Below are 26,615 nucleotides of genomic sequence, written 5' to 3'. Positions count from 1 at the left end.
CAGAGCCCGATTCACGCCATTTTGCCACTATGTTTTGCATTGCGATGTTTGCTGGAGATTTTGCCAAAGCACTTTCAGTCTTAAACTCGTGCGTAAACAGTTCTGCGCAGGTTTCCCACGAATTGTGCTTCGCATAACACTCGACAACGAACACGTGCTGTTTTATCGTGAGAACTATTTTGTGTTGCCTTCAACTGGTCGCTAAACACGTCTGTTCCTCTCACTCACTCACACGTAATGACACATCGACGTACAATCGCGATCACAAGAATTCCGGGTGGGTAAGGAAACAGTTAACGTTTGGGCGAAGATTTTGGTCAACCCTGAGGATGAAGGAGAGGTAACCAAGGCAACGTCACATGTGTTCATCTTCCAGGAGGTGCGGCTTGCGAAGTTGCGCACTCAGAGGCCATTCCCAACTCAATTTTTCGGGAAATGATTATGATGTTTCTATGGTTAAACATTCTAGCTTTTCCTAATCAAGGAAAACAATTAATTAAGTGTAATTTAATTGCGACGAAGTGTTCACGATGTAATCCCACCCCAATATATGGCATTTAATTGTTATATCAGCGTTGACAATAACTTCATAGGATCGGTTTTCCAAACGCCCTTGCGTCTCTGATAATCATAATTATTTGATGCCAGGTTGTTTTTACTTTGGTATTTTGAGGACAAAATTTAATATTATTATTACCGTTATGGCGATTCCGTGTTTGGAAAACACCGAAACGAAATAACAATAATGAAGGGACAGGGAAGGGAACTACCTACGTAAATTCTCAATGACTGGAAACCACGTATTACTGTTGAAATTGTTAGTATTTCTATGTATTTCCACAGCTTCCTGTATACGTTTCTTATTCGCTACAGAGCCCGATTCACGCCATTTTGCCACTATGTTTTGCATTGCAATGTTTGCTGGAGGTGAAAGAAGGTGCGGTCATGAATGGTGGATATAGAAATGCCAGAAGATTAATTTAGAACTTTAAAATTTAGGCTATATTTCTCTCTCTTCTATTTTTTCATTTCTATTTAAACTATACACTTTGCTAAGCAAATAACTAATCAGGCACAAAACTAGCTCGTGAGCTAGGGTAACAATATTAGGAAAAAAAAATCAAAATAATCAATTAATAGCCAATTAACAACCTGAGCTTGAAGCTCCGTAATTACAAATTTTACATTAGTGCTACTGCTCCTTTCAACCAACAGTCAAAGAGATGGCTCTTCCAATTTTTTACATCAGTGGAAGAACTTCTTTGCTCCACAAATATGCACTTTCCAGGCCTATCAAAGGCACAACCTACATTTAACAGAATTAAACAGAATCCACTGTCTTAACTGCTCAACAGTCTGATTGCCTTAATATGAAATGAATAAGTTTAACTGTAACAGGGGTATAATAATTTCGTGTGGCTATTTCTAGCCGAGTGCAGCCCTTGTATGGCAGACCCTCCGATGAGGGTGGGCGGCATCTGCCATGTGTAAGTAACTGCGTGTTATTGTGGTGGAGGATAGTGTTATGTGTGGTGTGTGAGTTGCAGGGATGTCGGGGACAACACAAACACCCATCCCCCAAGCGATTGGAATTAACCAATGAAGGTTAAAATCTTCGACCCGGCCGGGAATCGAACCCAGCACCCTCTGAACCGAAGGCCAGTACGCTGACCATTCAGCCAACGAGTCGGACGTAACAGGGGTAACAAGTACCCATTCTACCTGGGCTTTGGTAAAAATAAAAGGTTAAAGTTACTGGCCGAAAATCAAAATGATTAGGAGGCGAACACTTGCTCCTCCCCCCCCCCATGGCACTACAGCTCTTGAAGGGCCTTGGCCTACCAAGCGACCGCCGCTCAGCCCGAAGGCCTGCACATTACGAGGTGTCCTGTGGTCATCACGACGAATCCTCTCGGCCGTTATTCTTGGCTTTCTAGACCGGGACCGCTATCTCACCGTCAGATAGCTCCTCAATTTTAATCACGTAGGCTGCGTGGTACTCGAACTAGCCCTCAGGTCCCGGTAAAAATCCCTGACCTGGCCAGGAATCGAAACCGGGTCCTCCGGGTAAGAGGCAAGCACGCTACCCCTACACCACGGGGCCGGCGGTGAACACTTGTACTCGTTGAAATTTACATGAAATACTTAAAACCCTATTTGGGCTTATGGCCCGACGCTATTTAAGTTACAGAAATTCCTAGATAGATTTTAAAGGTTACAAAATCTTAGTCACCTCAATATCAAGTTGACAGGGAATACAGGAGGGTACCTCACTCTCTATTCCCTGATTTTGGTTAAGTTCTTTCGACTTGTGTGAAATTTACATTGAGAAAATAAATATTAACATGACTAAAAATTTAAACCTTCCCCTCGATCTAGCAGAATCTGCCATTACCTTGAGCTGGTGGACCTCCCGAAGATGGACGAATCAGCTCCCACCTCCGTTACCAACACATTCAAGACTGGAGCGATCAGAAAGACGACATGACCCGAAATGTCACTGCTTTTATAGCGGAGAGGAAGGTTACAGATTTCTCTGGGTCGAAACCCTGACACACCCGCCATTCCTATTGGTTAATTTAATATATGTCAAAAATTTATGATTGGTTACTTAAATAAATTTACAAATTTTCTAATAGGCTAACAAATTAATTTTGCGGGAAGATGTAGAAGTGTTGATAACTTTAGAATACCAAAAGCAATCAATAAACAATTCAGTTTAGGAAACCTTGACATACAAAATTACTTTAAAAATTAATATTTCATCTTCACCCCAGAGGGCGCAACCTAAGTTGACAGTCGAGAAAAGGTAAAACTATTTCCAAAATGAGTTTCAGATTTCCTGATCTAGGTGGCCTTCTACAAGGCGTCAGTTTTAAATGCACGGAGCGGTTGTACTTCTAGTACAATTATTATTATTATTATTATTATTATTATTATTATTATTATTATTAGTAGTAGTAGTAGTAGTAGTAGTAGTAGTAGTAGTAGTAGTAGTAGTAGTAGTATTAGTATTAGTAGTAGTAGTAGCAGTAGTAGTGTATTTAGCAGGGCCTATATTGACGAAAATAAGGGTCATTTTTCTTACAGTGGTTGAGCGCGATGCCATTTGATAATGAAGTCATAGTCCAGGCCGCTAACATTTCAGGCAGACTTAGCACACAAGTATTGCAAAGAAACTGGAGAATTTGATCCTCAATGAATTGACATACACATTACGTCTGTTGACTTGAAGGAACCGTGTGGTTCTTCCCTTCATTCACCTCTCCCTTCATTGTCGAGCCAGTGGGACGTGTGGGCAGGCGGGGAAGCAAGTACCTTCCCCTCCGCGTGTGTTTCGTTCATGCTAGATATCCTCGTACTTCCGTTTTCTCCACCTCCCCTCACTCTTCAGATGTGTGCATGTGTTAATGCGTCTGACTATTGTGATCAATGAGAAAGAGAGAGAGAGAGAGAGAGAGAGAGAGAGAGAGAGAGAGAGAGTAAGCAGGTACTGGGTGGATCTGAGGGCTGTACTGATTTCTTGCCTGAAATAAATATTTTTGGCCACGAGATACTAAAGATTTCGATTGTACAATATATACAATTTACAACATTAGGACCAAAAGGAAAATAACCTAAAATATGGATTGCTAGATATTTCATCCATTCAATTGCTTCTGGATTGGCTGCATGAAGATCTTCCGACGACCCAGGATACATATGTCGAGGGGACTGCTGTATGCCATGCTTGATGGTTTGCACTATATATCCACAGTCACAACGAGGCGACTCTATCCAGCCCCACTGATGTAAGGTTGCACCGGTTGGAGCAGTGCCACATCGAATTCTGTTCAGTTGTGACCAGATATCCTGAAGGAAAGGAAATCCAGTTAGGTTTATGGTAGGGTCATGGATTTCAATCAGACCACGAGGTGGAGATTTAGACCACCCATCCTTCCATATATTTTGGGGGTCAAGCCGAGTTGAAGTAAGTTTTGTAGTAGGCTGGTTTTCGTGATTTCAACCTGGCTGTAGTGATTTGGTTGGCGTCATGGTGGATTGGAAGAACATCATTCTTCATTATTCTACGCCAGACGTCATCACGCAGTTTCTCTAGGGAGCCGGTGTTACTTGCTCCTTTCGGGACGGCTGTCGGTCACGTGACAAGAGAGCAGCGGACAGGCGGGTTGCATACCATGGTGGTACTGTACTTGCCGCTCGGAAATGTTACCACCTGAACAACAGCAATGAAATACATACCGGTACATAAATAAAACATCTCTGAGGAATTATCAAACATTATAAATAAATAGTTGAGTAGGGTAATATGAAATGTACGTAAATCCTCAAATGTGTTATTTTTAAGTTTTTCTAGTAACGCTATGCTTTCCCGGCCTTCATATTTATCATACATGTTGGAATGACACAAGGAACAACGGCGCTGCAGATTAAATTTTTGATGTGATTCAATATTTTATTACATATTAAACATTTTGTGCGTTCTTTTTTTGAAGTATCAAATACTCTTCTTCCTAAGAAGGTTTGAAACTTGTTGACGTCGATGATCTAGGCTGTGCTGAACTCTCTTCCACAGTCAATGCAACATTTACCGACTAGGCTTGAACGTCTTGTGGTGTGAGGATAAAGGTGGGAACATACCACAGTCACCTCACATGAGTTCAAGCGTATCGTGTCGCAATCTAACCTGCCCAGAAAGATGTGCTACACCTTTGCGTCACTGACCTTCAGTGCGTACTACTCCATGCACTTCCCCTACTTGTTCGCAAAGCTGCTCTCGTTCCTCAAGAGCGGAGAGCAAGCTGGCTCCGAAGGCATTTCGCTCTCGATTGACGATGGCTGTTCTACGCCACAGACGGACAAGAGCTTGCTGTCTCCAGATGTGTGTGTGGGGGGGGGGAGTACAGGTACCGTACAGGTAGCCACTGAGATGCAGTGTAGTGAACAGTGCCAGAGATTATCCTCATTGTCTGGCGGAGTTGGATATGAATGAGTTGGCAATGGGAGCTGTTCAACCATATTCCTGCACAGTATTCAGCTGGAGAGTATACGACAGTCAAAGCAGTAGTCTTGAGAGTGCTGACACCAGCGCCCCATGATGTTCCGGCTAACCTACTAAGTAGGTTATTACGGCTTTTTTAGTTTTGCAGCGGTTATTTTCAATATGACGGCTATAAGTCAATGCTCTGTCCAATATCACTCCTACTGTCGGCGCAGAAAGTTTGTGCGGTCGAGTTTAAACGCTAATAAAATTTGAACCAGTCCTCCAATCTAAAATATAATCACACCATCGTAAAGCTTGTTTTATTCTGCGTTCGTTAGTGATATTTGCATATTTTTATTATGTTTCTTGTGAAAGTTATATTGGGCGGATTGAAAAAAGTACTGATTTTCTTGCCCGTTTCTTGTAAACAACAATTTTGTAGTACCATTACATGAAAAACGCACAGTCCGATGTTCATAAAACTTAGGTGGATTATGGAATGCACTATTATAAATATATTTCTGAAGTCTAATAACTTTACACACTTTGGCAATGTTTTTTTTTTTTTTTTGTGAAAGGCTGTTCTTTTGTTACTGGGTGGTCTTCCGAGTTCATCAGAAAGGTTTGAAGTTATTTGTTGCTGAGGTGAAATGCGGTTACCTCAAATTTGGAAGGACTTGGTCAAAGTCGCCAGTTTCTGAAATAAACATCCAGCTTCTGAAGGTCTTCATTCAAAATATTCTCTGATTCTTCAAAGGAGGTACTCTGGACTGTAAGATGTACTCGTATATCGTCTGCATAGACGAACTTACGGGATACTGTTTCTGGCAGATCGTGAATATGCAAGAAGAATCGAGGGAAATGAACAAAAGAAACCTCTCCTGCTTCTGCAAGGCACATTGAGGGACCGTTGCATCTCTTGGAATGTAATAATTATAGCGGTATAACTGCTTGTGTAATGAGGTCGCAATTAGAACTCAAGAATTGCTTCCTGTAAAGGAAGAAACATTGCAAAAACTTAAGCAAAGACGATGAACTTTATAAAGATTACTTCTAAGAAACTCAACCACAAACTTCTTGTGGGTGAGGGTAGTAGAATAACATCCGCGGTATCACTGCCTGTCGTAAGAGGCGACTGAAAGACGGACAAGGGCTCTTAACTTAGTTGGCGACCACGGATCCCGTAGCTGAGTCTGGCATTGATTCCTCTTACTTGTGCTTGGCTTCCCACTTTCTTCTATCCTATCCGACCTCCCTTGGTCAACCCTTGTTCTTTTCAGGCCCCGACGGTATTAGGTTTATTAGATCTAAGTTTTTTTTTCATTTTCAAGCCCTTCGTCGCACTTGTCTTTCTTCGGCCGATACCTTCAATATTATGAGTATCGGACCTCCTTCTGTAGCCGGGCTGAGTGGCTCAGATGGTTGAGGTTCTGGCTTTCTGACCCCACCTTGGCAGGTTCAATTTTGGCTCAGTCCAATGGTATTCGAAGGTACTCAAGTATGACAGCCTGGTGTCGGTTGATTTTCTGACACGCAAAAGAACACCTGCAGGGCAATATTACGGCACCTCGGTATCTGTAGTGTACCTAAAAATACATTCTTTTTCTTCTTCTTCTTATGCTTGTGTGGATTCATTGGACCACTTCAATCATTTTCTGGTCATCTTCTTTGGTAAGTTTTCTTTCCGAATTGCCCAGCAGATTTTCATGCGTTCTGATCTTTTCTGTCATTCCTCACCTGTAAATAACTTTTTCATTGTATGTCGTTTGTCTATTGTTGGTTTAATCTTATTTTTATGTTTTCCAGTTTTTCTTTAAATTTCCTGTTTTGTTTCGCAAATCGTCGCGAGTTATTTCTAGTTCTTCCATATCCTGTCTAATTTCCGTAATCCATCCTACTTGTTGCTTAAGATTCCAAAGTTTCCCTATAGACTAATTATTCTTGGTAATATGGTTTATGCTGTGCTCATCTAATGTGTCCAAAAAACGAGATCCTCTTCTTCCATATAGTATCTGTGATGGGCTCTAGTTCTCTGTACACACTTCATTTGGCACTGTTCATCTTTTTTGATATTTTTATTATTTATGCATGTTCTAGCTATTCTTTTCTCTACTTCTATGATTTTGTCTATTCTGTTACTCTGAGTGTCTAAAAAGAGTTTCGCTTCCGCATGTCACCTCTGGTTGAATCAACGTCTTATAATGTTTTAATTTTCTTTTAATCGATAGCCTTTTTGTATTATATGTAGACCATGTTAATTTTTGAGCTTTTATCATTTTATTGGTTCTTTCTTGCCATGCATGTTTCTTATCCAAGCTGTAGCCTATGTTATAATTTTCTCCTAAATATTTAAATTGTTTCACTATTTTTAACTTTCCTGTTATTTAGGCCTACTGTTATGTGGTTCATTACTAGTTGGATCTGCTACAATTACCTTAAATAATATCTTAATAATAATAATAATAATTTATGACTAATATTGGAAATATTCACCTACAGTTTTAATAACAGAATATGAAAAATTCGACAAGGTAGAAAAATTTAAGTACTTAGGAGAAGTAATTCAAATTAATTGTCTGGACATAGAAGTAAATAAATCAAGAGCAAGGAAATTGGAACAAGCTTACCAACTGGCCAAAAATACCTATAATAAGCAGAGTGGTTCCCTCAAATCTAAAGTCAGGCACTACAACACAGTAACTAAACCAGAATATCTTTGTGCTACACGGAGAGAAAAATATTAAGAACAATCTGGGGCCCATTTAAGAATGAATTTGGGGAGTTCTGACACAGGAAGAATGCAAACCTCTACAAAAATAAAGAAACTGAAGGAATGTCCGATACGATCAGGAAGAGGAGAGTTAAGGTTGATACAACATTTCAAGTGTTTCTAGGAGAAGGGAAAGATGGTAGGCTACGGAACAACATTTGGACAGAAGAAAGGAGGAAAAACACAGTGAAATAATGAAGAATTATTGAAAAGCAAGAAAGGTAGCAGGAAACAAACGGTAATGAATCCAGTGGGTTGTTTTACGCCGTTTTAAGATGGCCAAAATCGATATAATAATAATAATAATAATAATATGCCAAGAAAATGAACACTGGGGACTAGTTTCTACCGGAACAGTCTACAAAGAAATATAACCGGTAATGAGTAGGGCCTTCTACCAGAAAAATACGAATCTCATTCTTAGGTCACCTAATTAGAACACCCGAAAGGGGCCGATGACCAGATGTTATGCCCCTTAAAACAACAAGCATCATCATCAAGAACGCCCGAAAATAGAATCAGCAGGATAATAATAGAAAAACTATGGAACAGTAAGAGTAATTTTAAGTGGATTGCAGAAATCAAAGAAGGTATGAAGGAACTACAAATCACAGTAGAGGATTTAAAAAACAAGACCCGCAGAATCAGGACACTCAAAAACATAGACACCAGACTACAAACCAAGATCAACAGACAAACCATGGGAAGAGTGATTTCAGACGAGGGGAGAAAGTCAGGATCCGAGAGAATGAAGAAGTTGGCTACTGGGCTGAGAGAAAATCGAAAAATTCAGTGTATAATTGACTAAAGGATAGCGTCCGTGGCTCAGGCGGCAGCGCGCCGGCCTCTCACTGCTGTATACCGTGGTTCAAATCCCGGTCACTCCATGGGAGATTTATTCTGGGCAAAGCGGAGGCGTGAAAGGTTTTTCTCCGGGTACTCCGGTTTTCCCTATCATCTTTTATTCCATCAACACTCTCCACTATCATTTCATTTCATCTATCTGTCATTAATCATTGCCCCAGAGGAGTGCGACAGGCCTATGCAGCCGGCACAATTCATAGGCCTATCCTCGCCGCAAGTTTGGGGCATCATTCATCCCATGCCTGACCCGGTCATTGACTGGAAAACAGGTTGTAGGTTTTCATTTTCAACTGACTAAGTGGTCCAATGAAGGCCATAAAATGTAAAATAAATAAATAAATAAATAAATAAATAAATAAATAAATAAATAAATAAATAAATAAATAAATAAATAAATAAATAAATAAATAAATAAATAAATAAATAAATAAATAAATACGTACATAAATAAATAAATAAATAAATAAATAAATAAATAAATAAAGTCAAGTACTTAGGAGAATGGATCTCAGCAAGCGAGAGCGATACTTTGGCCATAGACACCAGTCGCACCAAGTCAGAGAAGGCCTGTCATTCTTGTCAAAGCATCTACTCCTCCAAGTAGGCCTACCTCTCCAAGAACCTAAAGATGAAGCATTACAACTCTGTAGTAAGACGCTCTGTACTCTACGCCTCTGGGTGCCTCTTGATGAATCGGAAGAGCCCACTCAGGAAACTAGAACTTAAAGAGAGGAAGATCTTGAGGAGGATACTAGGATCATAAGAGAAGAGGATGGCACCTACAGGTTCAGCCATAACAACGAGCTCTACGAACATCAAGAAGAAATAGTCACATGTATGAGGAAAAGGCGACTGAATTTCTACGAGGACATGACCCGCCTGAAACCCTGCGGGCTCACCAACAGGACCCTCGCAGTGATAATTAGGGGAAAGGCTTCCAAGACCAAGTGCATCACCTCAGTAAAATCAGACTTGGAGGAACTACAGATCCCATTAGAGACCACAGAGAACCGATCTCAGTACCGACAGGCTATCCTACAGGGAGTCTTCCCACTGTCCCTCACAAGCAAAAAGAGTACAGGGACCACCTGACATAAGTGGACGGAAGGAAGGAAGCAGGCACACAGCCAGAAAATGAAAGCGTAACTTATTGGGCCCTGAAAAAGCAGAAGACCTTAGCCAAGAATTGAACGAGCCCCGTGGTCCCTGGTAGGCCAAAACAAACCAAAATAATAATAATCAAAGCCCGGATTTTCATGGCGTAACAGGTTAGATTGCAAAGTAAATTTGGTTAATAGGAAGTGTCGGCCACCCGCTCTTCCATAACGTATCAAGAGTAACATAAATTATAGGAGTTCTGATGGGCCGTACCCCTAATGTTTATGCAAACCCCATAGCATAATCGTCGGGAAGGTAGACTATACTTGCTGCTCGCTTCAGAAACTTTGTATTCTAACCTATTAATGGATAAAAATCCGGGCTCTAATAATAATAATAATAATAATAATAATAATAATTCCCTGGTAACTTAACGTCAAAAAAGACCTGGAAGAATAGGGTTTACAACCAGATGACTCGCACAAACGAGACCTTTTCAGAAAAAGCATTGTGACTTATCGGGACTTTCCGGGATGTGATGTGGACAACTGGTGCAAAGAGGTCGGATGAGCGCCATGCTCGACACAGGAGCTAGTGAAAACCTAATGGATGAATCGAAAACTAAAGTGCTGGACTCTCCCACGTGTGAGTATGACCCTCCGTGTGTCGCAGATTTGAACCACGTTGTATTTGTTTGTTCACAGTAGAGTGCTGCACGAACTGTAATGCTCTCAAATTTGATTAAAATTGGAACTCCATTTCCAACCAGTGTGCCAGTTCTTCTTTCTTCTGCCAACCAGAGGGTATATGCGAATTTAGCCGAATTTCTCCAAATAGTGATCTAAATATATATGTAATTCGTGTGTCCTTCTTCTCTTTGTTTTTACCTCTCTTAACCAAAAATTTGTAATGGTTTTCGTCACATTCAAAAAAAAAAAAAAAAGAAACGAAAAGAAAAGAAAAGAAAAAGCATATCATGAATTGTGAGTGTCAGAACAGCCAAGGAGTAGGCCTATGTGGTGCGAAAGAGACTTGTCTCCAACCAGCGTGTCAGTTCTTCTTTCTCCTGACAAACAGAGAGTTTAAAGCGACTTCAGCACAATTTCTCAAATTTAGTGTTTTAAATACATAATTTGTGTAAGGCATTTCTATTGATTTTAGTCATGTTTAAAAAACAAATTGTAAATGTCAGAACATCCAGGGAGTTTGTGGAGTGAAAGAGACTTTCAGGTGATATAATCTGTCTGCCATTTATGTCATTTCATTCCTGGAAAAATGAAATGGCGTATGGCTTTTAGTGCAGGGAGTGTCCGAGGACAAGTTCGGCTCGCCAGATGCAGGTCTTTTGATGTGACGACCGTAGGCGTCGTGATGAGGATGAAATGATGACGAAGACGACACATACACCCATCCTCCGTGCCAGCGAAATTAACCAATTAAGGTTAAAATTCCCGACCCTGCCGGAAATCGAACTCGGGACCCCTGTGACCAAAGGCTAGCACGCTAACCATTTAGCTATGGAGCCGGACATTTCATTCCTGTGTCTGTCATATTAATGTGTGACTTGTGAAATTTTAATGTTTTGCTGGCCGTATGGTTGATGGACCAAAAGCCAAATAAATTTGTTTTAAAAAAATCGAAAAACTGAGTAAACGCCGGAATGACGTATAATGAAACTTATCGTGGTCGCTAGTTGGCCGATTAGCGAATAATAATAATAATAATAATAATAATAATAATAATAATAATAATAATAATAATAATAATAATAATAATAATAATAATAATAATAATCCGCGAAGCAAATAAAGAAAGAATTTCCAAATTACAGAAAGCATATAGGGTCACTTGGAACAGGTAGGCCTATAATAAAAAATCAGTCTGTAATACAGTGATCAAACCTGAAGCGTTATTTTATATGACTCAGAGACCTTAATCACTGGTGGCGGATCTTTAACCAAAGACTTGAGAAACAAGAAAGGAACATTTTACGAAAAATGTTTGGCCCATTTTATATAGATGGAATATGGAGAAAAAATATCATCCCAGGAGATTGTCATTCTGAAAAAAATTCTCACAGTTTTCGGAAAAGACGATTAAAATTTTATGGACACATTATCAGAATGAACACTAACAGGCTACGTAAGTAAAAAAAAAAATTCTCAACCTGGCCCTTTCATTAAAAACCAGGAACAGCTGGCTTCGTGAAATTGAAACAGATCTCCAGGAAATCAACATCTCAGAAGACATTGTACAGGACAGATGTAAATTCAGAACCAAAATCGACAATCACCACTTTGAAGACAAACTCAACACCAGAGCTACTATAACTTGGACAGAAGAACGAAGGAAGAAGCTCAGCGAGAGGATGAAGAGATTTGGGGAGGAAAAGAAGGCCAATACATCAGCTAAGCAAGTTCAACCGTGCTCCTGAGTAGGGCATAACGATGTAATAATAATAATAATAATAATAATAATAATAATAATAATAATAATAATAATAATTTGGTTTGAAATGGTAAAATGTTCCGAAAGAGGAGTTTGGAATCGAGAAGCAAATTTGCTGTCGGAAGTAGCCTACTGTTCATATGTAAGTAAGTTAATATTATTGGACTGATACTTAATAGAAGAAAAACAATGTAAGAACTTTTTACTCTGTTGAATATAAAATAGTAGATAGCATTAAACTTATTTTTCTTTTTGATAAGAATAGATCTATGAGTAATCACTTGATCCACTTGTTAATAAGAGTGGCCGCAAAAATGGTTTTAATCTCGATAAGAAAGGTTATGCACCTTATTTCCCTTTTCTTTTTTTCGTCTGGACGCTTTGACGTCGTATTTCGGTTGACCACTGCCTTCATGATCTTCATTTTTCTGAGATGCCTGCTGCAGATAGTAGTTGCGCAGTACAACTTGGTGGGGTCATGGACACACATTCTCTTTCTCTCTCTGCTGATGGGCGGTGGGAAGGAAGGTTGACATAATGTCAGTGGGTGGCGACAACTTGTCTGAAGTGGGAGGAGCTTGTGATGGACGTCGAAGAGGGGAGAGCAATTGATAAGAGTTAAAAAAAGAAACCTAGAGACTAACAAATCTTTCTCTCACTCCAACTGGCGAACAGCCAATCATAACGGAGCTGTATAAAATATGGCTGGCGTATAATGTTATTATCCTCAAAATATTCGTATTTTAGACGTGTTTCTTTTTTTCTTTCTTTCCATAATTATAATTATCTTCCTTATTCAGTCAGTTGGGAAGCCATTTTGATTTCTTTTTAAATTTTGTTGTGTTATTTTATAGGCCTATTGTAAGCCTGTAGAATGTTAATATCTCGCATCGGATCTCAGCCTTGGTGAATTCGGTGGCCGGCAATGCCTTCTACAGTAGAAATAGGATTAAGTCTTGGTGTTAGGAATGAACATTGTTTACAATTTTAAGAATGAATTGTTTATTGCGTTATTATTATTATTATTATTATTATTATTATTATTATTATTATTATTATTATTTCCCCCTGTGGGTGGGGGCGGTAGAATAACACCCACGGTATCACCTGCCTGTCGTAAGAGGCGACTAAAAGGGGCCTCAGAGGCTCTGAACTTTGGAGTGTGGGTTAGCGACCACGGGGCCCTCAGCTGAGTCCTGGCATTGCTTCCACTTACTCGTGCCAGGCTCCTCACTTTAATCTATCCTGCCCGACCTCCCTTGGTCAACTCTTGTTCTTTACCGACCACGACGCTATTAGGTTTGCGAGGGCTAGGGAGTCTTTCATTTTTACGCCCTTCGTGGCCCTTGTCTTCCTTTGGCCGATATCTTCATTTTTCGAAGTGTCGGATCCCTTCCATTTTTTCCCTCTGATTAGTGTTATATAGAGGATGGTTACCTAGTTGTACTTCCTCTTAAAACAATAATCGCCACCACTACCACAAGTCTATTATTATTATTATTATTATTATTATTATTATTATTATTATTATTATTATTATTATTATTATTATTATTATTATTATTATTATTGCATTATGCCTGCCTGTGGAGCGCGATAGAACTATTTAGGGCCTAGCTGTTGTTGATTTTTTTCTTCTCCCAAAATCTCTTCATCTGGGCACTGAACATTTTCCTCCTTTCTTCAGTCCATGATTTAAAGGTCCTGGTATTCATTTTCTCAGCAAAATGATGTACCTAGAGATGTACTTCCTCTTAAAACAATAATCACCGCCTCCTACTTTTTTGAACTGAAGTCGATCTTGAATAATTTCCTGAGGAATGCCAATTTCCTGAAGATCTTTTTTTAATTTCACTACCGAGCTCGATAGCTGCAGTAGCTTAAGTGCGACCGGTATCCAGTATTCGGGAGATAGTGGGTTCGAATCCCACTGTCGGCAGTCCTTAAGATTGTTTTCCGTGGTTTCCCATTTTCACACCAGGCAAATGCCGGGGCTCTGCCTTAATTGAGGCCACGGCCAATTCCTTCCCATTCCTAGGCCTTTCCTATCCCATAGTCGACATAAGACCTCTCCGTGTCGGTGCGACGTAAAGCAAATAGTAGCTATTTCACTAAGCCTGTTGTTCTTGACTTTCATTGAGGGAGCAAGGTTGAGAATACTTTTGGTGAGGCTGTCATTGTTCATTCTGAGGATGTGGCCATAGAACACTGGTGTTTTCAGAATGCTGATGAAGTTCTCGAGACTTCCGTTTCATCCAGATTCCCTCTGAGAAGAATGGACCAAGATTTTCCTCAATATTTTTCTCTTCTGTTTCTCTGTGTCTTTAATAAGTGATCTCCCTCCAATGATCAAGGTTTCTTACAAGGCGAAACACTACAGCTCAGTGGTAAAGCTTCAGAGAGCCTGACAATGAATAAAAAGGGTGAGCTTCAAGATCTCGAAAAAAAAAGGAGAGGAGAATCTTAAGGAAAATTTTAGGACCACAGAAAAATGCTGATGGGGAGTGGAGGAATAGGAAAAATGATGACCTCTATAAATACACCGAAAAAAATCACTGTCACCATGCGAAAGCGAAGGCTAAAAGTCTATGGGCATCTAGAAAGAATGGATGAGAAAAGGCTGACTAAGAAAATATTCAAGTACATCACTGGACTAAAAGCTTCGACGAAGTGGGTGGAAGAGGTAAAAGGAGATGCAATAGAAAGTGGACTTACAGTGGATATGGTTCACAACAGAAAAGAATTTAGAAGTCGAGTGGACAACATCAAAACATTCCAGGAGAAACCACCAAAATGTAGACCCAAACTGGTCGTATCTGAGAATGAAAGGAGGATCAGAAGTGAAAGAATGAAGAGGTTCTGGGAGGAGAAGAAGAAGAAGAGAAAGCCTTAAGTTCAATGCGGTCCACAGGCGGCCAAATTCGGAAACAAGAAGAAGAAGATCAAGGTTTCTGAGGCGTATAGTGCTTTAGGCTTTGATATTATTATTATTATTATTATTATTATTATTATTATTATTATTATTATTATTATTGAAGCCTCGGTGGCTCAGGCAGCAGCGCGCCGGCCTCTCACAGCTGGATACCGTGGTTCAAATCCCGGTCACTCCATCTGAGATTTGTGCTGGCAAAACGGAGGCGGGACAGGTTTTTCTCCGGGTACTCCGGTTTTCCCTGTCTTCTTTCATCCCAGCAACACTGCCCATTAACATTTCATTTCAACTCTCAGACATTTATCATTGCCCCAGAGGAGTGCGACAGGCTTCAGCAGCCGGCACATTTCCTATCCTCGCCGCTAGATGGGGACTTCATTCATTCCATTCCTGAGCTGGTCGAATGACTGGAAAAAGGCTGTGGATTTTATTATTATTATTATTGTATGTATGTTTAGTCCTCAGCCCGAAGGCTGATTGGATCCTCAACAGCTTCGCCATCAGCTGTCATAAATGGCCTAGGCATCACTGAAGAGGCGTACTAGGGAAATGAGGAGTGAGGTAGTTTCCCGTTGCTTTCCTCACCGAGCCAGCCGTTGCTATTACATATCAGTCTGCCAAGCCCACTGAAATGCATGCACCAACTGACCCTATGAGCAACATTTTCACACCATTCATAGCAGGGACTGGCTGCATAAGGAATGGCATTACTAGCATCACTCATACCTCAGTCACTTTCATCTTGTCAAAGCCAAGGATAAAGCTGAGACAGATCAATGAAAGTAACAATATTGCTCTAGCCCATACCAGAAGACATAGTGCACCGTAAACACAACGTCCTATTATTATTATTATTATTATTATTATTATTATTATTATTATTATTATTATTATTATTATTATTATTATTAGGGTCTATTATTATTATTAGACTATTATTATTATGCCTTTTCTGGCGGGACCTAGTGTTTACAGTGCACTATGTCTTCTGGTATGGGCTAGAGTAATTTTGTTACTTTCATTGATCTGTCTCTGTCTTATCCTTGGCTTTGACAATATGAAAGTGACTGAGGTATGAGCGATGCTTAGTAATGCCATTCCTTGTGCAGCCAATCCCTACTATGAATGGTGTGAAAACGTTGCTCATAGGGTTGGTTGGTGCATGCATTTCAGTGGGCTTGGCAGACTGATATGTAATAGCAACTTCTGGCTCAGTGAGGAAACCAACGGGAAACTAGGTACCTCACTCCTCATTTCCCTAGTACGCCTCTTCAGTGATGCCTAGGCCATCTATGACAGCTGATGGCAGAGCTGTTGAGGATCCAACCAGCCTTAGGGCTGAAGACTGAACATACATACAGATTATTATTATTATTATTATTATTATTATTATTATTATTATTATTATTTTATTTGCGAACTGACCACTTAGGAGCACGCTACAATTACATTGTTTCTTTGTCAGAAGTTTCCTCTTCCTCGAGTAGGCCTACTCTTTTATATGGGCGCTATGCTGTTTCTTCTGTTCATCCGTCCGGTCTCTTCCCGTCTTTGCAGTTCTTTCGACTTGAAACCCTTCCAAATTTTGAATCATGGTCGAAATGTTTTCCTGTCTAACCTCTGAACTTCCTTGATGTTTTTTTTTTTTTTTTGCTAGTGGCTTTACGTCGCACCGACACAGATAGGTCTTATGGCGACGATGTGATAGGAAAGGCCTAGGAGTTGGAAGGAAGCGGCCGTGGCCTTAATTAAGGTACAGCCCCAGCATTTGCCTGGTGTGAAAATGGGAAACCACGGAAAACCATCTTCAGGGCTGCCGATAGTGGGATTCGAACCTACTATCTCCCGGATGCAAGCTCACAGCCGCGCGCCTCTACGCGCACGGCCAACTCGCCCGGTCTTCCTTCATGTTGGACTTCTCTAGTTCTTTACTACGAACTTCCTGAATCCAGCCCGTCGTTTTCTTCTTTGTTCCACAAGTAGACGAATAATATTTCCTGGTTAGTCTCGTTTTGTCCATTCTGTAGGTACAAATGTCCGAGAAGTGATAACCTTCTCTTTTTCATGGTCTCTGAAATTTTATCCACATTTTTGTAGACTTCATTGTTGTTCTGAAGTTTCGAGCCGGTTTCAGCCTGGATTGGGCCCTAGATTTTCCGCAGTATTCTTCTTTCTAGGATCTCCAGCTTCTCAAACGTGTAATTCATTGAGAGGCATTAACTGGCATACAGGCATTCTGTTTTTACTGCAGTGTTGTAATGCCTTATTTTGGCATTCCATAAGATGCATTTCTTGTTGTAGATGATTTTTTTTAGTCTAGAAGCTCTTTCCATTTTTGAGATACGATCGTCTACAGTAGCTTTCTCTAGTCCGTTCTCTTGTATGATTTCACCAAGGTATTTGAAATCTTTAACCTTCTGAATCCGTCCAATCTCTGTTTCAAGGAATTGTGTTCCATGTTCGTTATTCATCATGAACTTGGTCTTCTCTTTCGAGATCGTAAGTCCCGTCTTGCTAGCGATGTTTTCTAGGAGGTTGGTCTGTATGGTTGCTTCCTCCAGATCTTCTGAAAGTATCTCTTTTTTTCTCAAGTTGCTTTACGTCCTACCGACACCGATAGGTCATATGGCGACGATGGGATAATAGGAGAGGGCTTAATGAAGGCACTGCCCCACCATTTGCCTGGTATGAAAATGGAAAACCATTTTCAGGGCTGCGGCTGCAGCTACCAAGCTCAGTCTGAAAATTATTATATATATATATATAATTCGCTGGGGCCATCAAGGACCACGTTAAGTCTTGTTGCATTTGACACTGAACTTGGCCTTCTTTAGAGCCCAAATTTCCCTCATTCTTTGTGAGTGGGCCTGCTTACGCTCCTCTGTCCAAGGGGCACCGTGTCTTCTCTTCGGTTGCTCGTCTCGGTTTAGCCCGTTCGTCAATATTTTCTTGCTGAAGAGATCTCTGTTAAGGGCGTCTTCAGCTGAGATATGTAGCATTTGCAGGTCTTCTTTGGTATTTCTAAACCAGGGAATTGTGGTTTTGGGGTTTGAATAAAAAAAAAAGTGAAATATTTCTTTAGTTAACTTTCTTCCGTCCATTCTTTTCAGATGACCGTAAAATCGTGCCCGTCTTTTTCTGATTGTGTCGGTAATTTTCTCTATTTTGCTGTAGACTTCCTTGTTGGATCTCTTTTGATGGATTCCATTTTTGTACTTTGATCCCAAGATCCCTCTCACAATTTTGCGTTCTCTTTTCTCCAGTTCTTCAAGGAGTCCTTTGTTGGCATTTAGAGACAGGGTTTCGGCTGCATATAGAACTACTGGCTTTAGAACTGTTTCATAGTGACGTATCTTGGTGTTTTGGGAAAGGCATTTTTTGTTGTAGATTGTGCGGGATGTTTGGTAGGCTATTTCCAGTTTGCGTACTCGCTCCTGAAGTGCTTCTTTGTCCAGTCCATTTTTCATGATTATCTCACCCAGGTATTTGAATTTGTCTACTCGGGTGATGTCCCCGTATTTTGTATGGAGTTTTGGTGGAGCCTCTTTGATGTTAGTCATTACTTCTGTTTTCTCAAACGATATCTGCAAACCAGTTTGTTCGGCAATTTCCTTTAAAATTTCAACTTGAGCTCTAGCGGTTTCTATGTCGTTTGAGAGAACAGCAATATCATCGGCAAATGCTAAGCAGTCTGTTGCGATCCCCTTGGATTTGGTTCCTATTCTCAATGGACTGTAGTTGGTTTCCTGTAATCTCACCCGCCAGGTTGTGATGATCTTTTCAAGAACACAGTTGAAGAGTATCGGGGATAGCCCATCACCTTGTCGGACTCCGGTTTGGTGTCAAAGGAATGCGAGAGACATCCGTGGAACTTCACCTTGGATTTTGTATCGGTCAGGGTGGCTCTAATTAATGCCAGCAGTTTTAAATCAACTCCAAATTCATTTAAGATGTTTAGCAGGACTTCCCGGTCATTGGAGTCGTACGCTTTCTTAAAGTCCACAAAGACAGACACATACTGCTTGGACCTTAGTGTACAATATCTGATGATCGTTTTGAGATTTTGGATCTGTTCAGCTGTTGAGCGACCTTTTCTGAACCCACCTTGGTATTCACCTATTTGATGTTCGACGTGTGCTTCCAAACGCTCCAGGATGGCAAGTGATGGAATTTTGTAAGTCACGGGTAGCAAAGATATTCCTCTGTAGTTGTTGATGTTCTTCATGCTGCCTTTTTTGTGTAGTGGATGGATCAAAGCTATTTTCCAATCTTCGGGTAGGGTCTCCTTGTTCCAAATTTATTCTATTTATTATTATTATTATTATTATTATTATTATTATTATTATTATTATTATTATTATTATTATTATTATTATTATTATTTCATAACGTTGTGTCCAAGCAAGGAGCGCGACTGAACTTATTTAGCAGAATAGTTTTTTTTTCTCTTCAGTGCTTCTCTGTTAAGGGCGTCTTCAGCTAAGATATGTAGCATTTGCAGGTCGTATGTGATTTTTCTTTCCTTCTTCCGTTCATGGCATGGTGGTTCTCATCTTTGGCTTTTCAGCAAAATAATGTTTGTTCACCAACGTTCTAAAGCCTGGCCTGTCTCATATAATTTCACCTGGTATGTTGTTTTCTTGATGGACTGTTTCAACTTCGATTAACCAATTATTATTCTTGACTTTTATTTAGGATTCATAATTAAATATCTAACTTATTTAGAAAGCATTTTATTGTCCATTTTATATGAATAAAATGGTACCGACCGTGTGTTTGTACATTTACTATTTTGGCGAAGCTTTCATTCAGTTTTCCGTTTCAGCTGTAATAATGACCGTCTGCATATTTTTTTAGTTTTGGTGTCTGTCTGTCTGTTTGAGTTCTTATAACTTGAAAACTAGTTGATACATTTCTACCAAACTTCATATTATTTAGAATCCGCTTATCCTTGGGTAGGTTTTAGGATCAATATTGTTTCTAACTCCCTCAAATGATTGGGGATTTATACGAAACCGAAGCCGTGATTTTGCACTCCGTTAAAATATAGGCCTACACAACAAAACTTAATGAAAATCAGTTTCTAAAACTTTTTTTCTATGTGCATCATTACGATATGAGGATTAGTAAGGGAGATATCATTAACGAACCGTTTTTCAGCCTAACTTCGAGCGGAAGTTATTTTAGCTTTTTTGTCGATTTGTCTCTTCGTCCGTTTGTTGAGTTCTTATAACTAAGAAACTACTCTATATATTTCTACTAAACTTTATATCTATCCTTGGGTAGGTAGGTATTAGAGTCAATATTGTTTCTAAATCCCGAACTGGTTAGGGGTTTATAGGAAGTCGAAACAGTGATTTTACCCTCCTACAAAATAGACATGACCAACCTTAATGTAAAACTATCAGTCTTAAAGGAAATCACTTCCAAAAAAGTTTTTTCTCATGTGCACCTTTTCGGTAGGAGGATTACAAGGGAGTTATCATTAATGGACTATTTTACAGGCTGTCATGTCGTTTCAAGTTGGGTTAATTGGTTTAACTAAAGAGCCATTTTACTCTTTTCGACAGAACAGATAATAAGAGAGGTTATCGTCAACGATTGGTTTCATCAGTGCCACTCCCGGTTTCAGATGAACAACAATATATATCCGAGAAATAGGAAGAATTACATACAAGAAATTCAGAATAAGACACTCAGATTGATGTGGTCTAACAAGAGGATACGAGCTGAAATTCGCATACCGACTCTTAGAACTGAGATAAATAAAATAGTAAAGATGACCAAAACTAGAATCCTCTCTAGTAATTCAACCGACCCTGGTATCCTACTCTAAAACAGATGGTGAGGGCCAAGAAGTCGCGAACTCCTCTGAGGCATCACGGCTCTTGGATCAATTAGAGTACATCAGGGGAAGATGCCATACTTTTTGGTTCTACAAGAAATTTGGATTTGAAATATTAAGATTTTCAAAACGAGATTTATCACACATGTGTGGCAAGGTTTTCTCAAAATGAAAAACACGGTATATGTTAAAAGAATAATATCTGTATCCTGTAATATAATATTTTTATAGGTTAACGTACTAGGCATCTCACCCCGAAGACTAGGGTAAGATGGCAAAATAAATTTGATACAAATATATGAATGTTACTAATTCTAATATGCGATTTATTGTACAATAATTCAAAATAACAATAATGCATTATAATTATCAACCCTTCTACGGTTGATGTTCACCTTTTCCAGCACAGTCGTTACACATGTTTGTGAAGCTATTTCTTATAGTGAATGTACCGAATCCAGTCCACTTGTGGTCCGTTTCTTTCTTAATAGTTTCTTTTGCACACAGCACACTCATTTTAGGTTTTCCTGGTTTATCAACACAGATGCTGTTTTCTTCCTTCCTTTTTCTAGTGGTTCCAAAATTGCTATCGGTGGAATCTTTTCAAACGTGGTCCCTGGTTTAGCTGCAACACTTGTACTAGATGCAATTCCCGAGCAGGCTGTTGAGAGTCATTATTCTGCAAGAGAACATACCGTACCCTAATAATTTGAAATAATTTCCAGTGTCTTCTCTTTTGGGTCCCATTGCCGTATCGATGGAAAACATCTCATGAATGACTGCAACCAATTCCAGCCTGCCTTGCAAGCATCCTTGTTGAAGGGATGAGGAATAGTATTCGCTTCGGCAAATTGAAATGCTAGCCTTCGCAAACCTTCTCCAGTACTAAAAAGTAAAATTGTTTTATCGTAATTATCATTAATTGATTTTTTATTTTATCATGTATATTTATTTATGTATAGTTTGAAACTTAATTAAATGTCTTACTTTGAGGTCCCATTCCTCGTTTTTTCTCATTGTTTTTCTCTATCCGCCTTTTCAAGGCCCGATATGGAATGTCATACTCCTGAGAAGCTCGGAAACAGTTCTGCTACCAGGTTCAATATGTTCCATTGTTCAATCGAGACTTTCTTCACTCCACTGACTTCTATTTGTGTTCTTACATAATTTCTAGGCATTGCCTGCAAATAAAAACATATATATGGAAAAGTTATTATGAGTGTCCATCTTACCCCGAAGAAAATATGGCGTCTTCCCCAGGGATCGGGGTGAGATGCCAGTTGAAATATGTGATCCAGTATGGCAGCAAACAGGTAGTAACTTGACACACACACACTCTTCAAGATATACAGTACATGATAAACACTTAGTTTTATTTAAAAATCGCATCTTACACTAAATATCTCAAAATTAAACCCCTGAAGTGGGTCGTTTGTTAAGAAGACTTCTCCTTGAAACTCATAGCTCTCCGACTCATTCATTTGAATTCTTCTCCCTAAGCGAAGAAGGGGGTTTCATCTCTGACGGGAGGCAAATGCCGCCCCTCAGCTAGATCGTTTCCCCCCCCCCTCCCACTAGTGCAGCAAATCAGATAGTTTCCGACTCATCAGCAACCTCGGAAACAGATGAGTAGAGGGGCTTAGTTTTCGCCCCGGGACTCTCGTGGATTTGCCCTCAAAAAAAAAAAAAAAAAAAAAAAAAAAAAGCACAACTTCGGACCAGGGCTGTACCGTTCAATAAACTCTGTGATCTACCCCATTCTGTCTCCACTTTGCTCAGCTTTATTGTACTTCACGTTACTGCCATGTGCTTTCGTAGAAGAATATCAGTTTAACATGCCGTATTAAGGGTTTGAATACAGGCATGTAACTTCGCATGAATTCATTAAGGAATAATAAAATCGATTATTATTCCCGAGCGAAGACCGGGTACATAGAATTTCCAATCTTTTTTTCGTAATAGTGTCGGCTGTTTTCTCGGAATTCTGATATAATTCAGGAGATCTCCTTTTCATCCGCACTCCTTTTACGCATACTGGTCCAAAGATTTTCTTAATTATTTTCATTTCTTGTTTTTCTAAATCTTCAGTTAGTGACCTGCCGCCAATGATCAAGGTTTTTGATGTGTATAACGCTTCAGACTAAATTAAAGTGCTATCAGAAATGGCTAATTACTTCAAAAGCCTTGTTGATTGTTGTGAGTGGCAACAAAGGATGGTTATTATTGGAACAGCATGAGAATCCCACGTTCTTTCAGATATTGATATTTTGTTACAGGCTACCTGTTCCATGTGATTCTATAGGCTTTTTATAATTTAGATATTTTCTCTCTGTTTACTTCATGCTTTAATTTGGATGGTTGGATGATTTCCCCCAAGTATTTGAAATTATTTACCTGAGTTACCCGAGGTTCTTTGTCTAATTGTAAGTATAGAGAAGATCCTTCCATGTATCGGGTTTTTCTCATATGAGATTTGGAGTCCACTTTTAGATGCTGTTGGTATTGGCTTTACGTAGCACCGACGATGGGACAGGAAAGGGCTAGGACTGGGAAGGAAGCGGCCGTGGTCTTAATTATGGTACAGCCCCGGCATTTGCCTTGTGTGAAAATGGGAAATCACGGAAAACGATCTTCAGGGCTGCCGACAGTGGGGCTCGAACCCACTATCTCCCGAATACTGGATACTGACCGCACTTCAGCGAATGCAGCTATCGAGCTCGATCACTTTTAGATGCAACTGCATGAAGTTTTTCCAGGAACACAACTGCTTCTTGCCTATTATTGGATAGAACTACCAGATCATCTGCGAAGGCCAAATATTTGTTATGAATTTTTAACTCACTTGCCGATATTAATCACTTTTGTTTCGTTTACCGAAGTTCGGAACACTTTATTTAGCACAAGATCGAACAACAATGGATATAAGCTTTCTTATTGTTATTCTTCTGTATTATTACTATTTTTACAATTTGTTTTACGTCGCACTGACACAGATAGGTCTTATGGACAGTGGCGGCAGTAAGAACCCCGCAGACCCTGCGGGATGGGGTTGGGGAGTCGTGGAGGGCATGGTTTGTGAGGGGCCCATGGCTGTTTCTTAATTCAGTAGCTGAAGAGTGATTTTACATATTGATAAAGCTACAGCACACAACACAGTATTAATTGTATTACAGAGGGTTACTCCAAACTTAGGCCGTCGTAGTGCAGAGCTTCTTTCATAAATAAGAGTACGGTAGTTATTTCTGAAAGAATGTGGGTTTCCCAACCTGCTCCAATAATAACCATCCCTTGTTGCCACTCACAACAATCAACAAGGCTTTTGAAGTAATTAGTCAGTTCTGAAAACCCAGTAGTCAGCGAAGATGCGGTAACAAAGACATCCTCCTTATCTAAACTACAAATACTGAATTCTCGAGTCTATTTATAACTCTCGGCAGTCAGTGTAGCTGAAATGGCGTATGGCTTTTAGTGCCGGGAGTGGCCGAGGCATGTTCGGCTCGCTAGTTGCAGGTCTTTTGATTTGACGTCCATACGCGACCTGCGTGTCATGATGAGAATGAAATGATAATGAAGACGACACATACACCCAGCCCCCGTGACAGAGAAATTAATCACTGGTGATTGAAATCCCCGACTCTGCCGGGAATCGAACCCGGGACCCCTCTGACCAAAGGGCAGCACGCTAACCGTTTAGCCATGGAGCCGGATAGTGTAGCTAAGCAGGTTTACGATGGACGGTTGAGTTGTAAATAGTAGTAAATTATTTGATCCTAGGAACGAGATTATTTCTCAATATTGTGACGGTCAGTGTGTTTTGGTTACTATAATTGGAATATTCATTTCGCATGTGTGTGTGTGTGTGCGAGCGCGCGCATACCGTATAAGTGTATTAATTTAATTCCTTCAGATTTGAAAACTAAATTGTATAAATTTATGTTCATTTCAATAATAATAAACCTTGAACTACTAAATAACCTTGTATTTCTAATTTCTATATCAATGTGCGAAGTGAGTGAATTTATTTTCCTAGGAAAGGCCCTCTTTGCTCGTGCTAGTCTGTATTTTATGTCCTCCTTACTTCTGCCATCGTTAGTTCATCGTTATTCATCTACTTCCTTTATGACTCCATTTCCTAATCTAATGTTTCCTGCATCACCTCACTTCGTTCGACTGCACTCCATTACTTTTATTTTGGACTTATTTATTTTCATCTTGTACTCCTTACACAAGACTCTGCCCATACCATTCAGTAATTACCCCACATCTTTTGCAGTCTCAGATAAAATAACAATATCATCAGTAAATCTCAGGGTTTTGATTTCCTCTCCTTGGATTGTGATTCCCTTCCCAAACTCCTCTTTGGTTTCCTTTACTGCCTGTTCTATATAAACATTGAAAAGTTGAGGAGACAAACTGCAACCTTACCTCACTCCTTCCTGGATAGATGCTCCTTTTTTAAAGCCCTCAGTTGTTATCACTGCAGACTGATTTTTCTACAGATTGTAGATAATTCTTAGTTCTCGGTATCTGATCGCCATCACCTTCATAATCTCAAATAGCTTGGTCCAATCAATACTATCAAGTACCTTTTCTAAATCTACGAACGCCATGTATGTGGGCTTGTCCTAATTCGATCCTCTAAGATCAGACATAAAGTCAGGATTGCTTCACGTGTTCCTACATATCTTTTGAAGCCAAATTAATCTTCTCCCAACTCAGTTTCAACGTGTCTTTCCATTCTTCTGTAAATAATGCGTGTTAAAATTTTGCAGCATGATATACTGAACTAATGGTGCGTTAGTTTTCACACTTGTCAGCACCGGCCTTCTTGGGAATAGGTATAACAAAATTCTGCCGAATATCGGATTGCACTTCTCCTGTTTCATATGTCTTACACACTAAATAGAATAACTACGCCGTGCAGGTTTCTCCTAAGGCATTCAGTAATTCAGAGGGAATGTCATCAATTCCAGGTGCCTTATTCCTATTTACGTACAGACGGAGAAAAATCGCTGGCTGACGTCTTAAGCTAAAATCACCGTCCGAACTGGGAAGTGAGTTTAGTGAAAAATGCAGAAAAGATGACCTTGTGATACTTTCGGCTTTCACTGAAATATACACTCTTCGATAAATATTTAGAAAAACTAATTAGTCATAATACCTGCTGTAGTTTAGCGAACAAGGTGGCCTTTACACCCAAAAGTGGGGTACTTTTATTGGTTCTCAAAAATGATTAAAAAAGTATATCTCATAAACTGCTCGCGATATTTTAACGGTTCTTTTTCATACATTGTATATCCACACTAATAAACCAAAAAATATTTGAAGACCAATGCGTAGCATAATTTTAGGACCAGGAGTTCATTAACTGATTTTCGTACTCGTTTCCTTCTTTATTCAAGGCAAGTTTAAATCGAAATTTACTTATTTTGCGGTAAGTGCGAAAATGCCGCGAAATTCGTGGAAAATAACGAACTTGAAATTGTACTCCAATATCGCGTGTGGGAAGGGAAACAGAAGACATAATAAGGATTTCTCATTTCGACAGAAGTATCTCTTCGTATGGTATGGTCATGTAGTGTGAAAGCTATGGCTACGTAGGGTGAGAGAGTGATTCGTTATGTAATCTTGATTAAGGCTATATTACAGTTCTAATCTAGACTATATAAGGAAT

General features: G+C 39.7%; 1 protein-coding gene across 1 annotated transcript in view; it reads left to right on the top strand.

The window, feature by feature from the left end:
- The window catches only part of LOC136884744 (uncharacterized), a 133,811-nt gene that overhangs the window by 53,512 nt on the left and 53,684 nt on the right, over positions 1 to 26,615 (top strand). The window lies entirely within an intron of this gene.

This window comes from Anabrus simplex, chromosome 13 (assembly GCF_040414725.1).
Source record: "Anabrus simplex isolate iqAnaSimp1 chromosome 13, ASM4041472v1, whole genome shotgun sequence".
Lineage (NCBI taxonomy): Eukaryota > Metazoa > Arthropoda > Insecta > Orthoptera > Tettigoniidae > Anabrus > Anabrus simplex.
The sequence above is the reverse complement of the archived record's forward strand: the minus strand, read 5'-3'. Positions and strand labels throughout refer to the sequence as shown.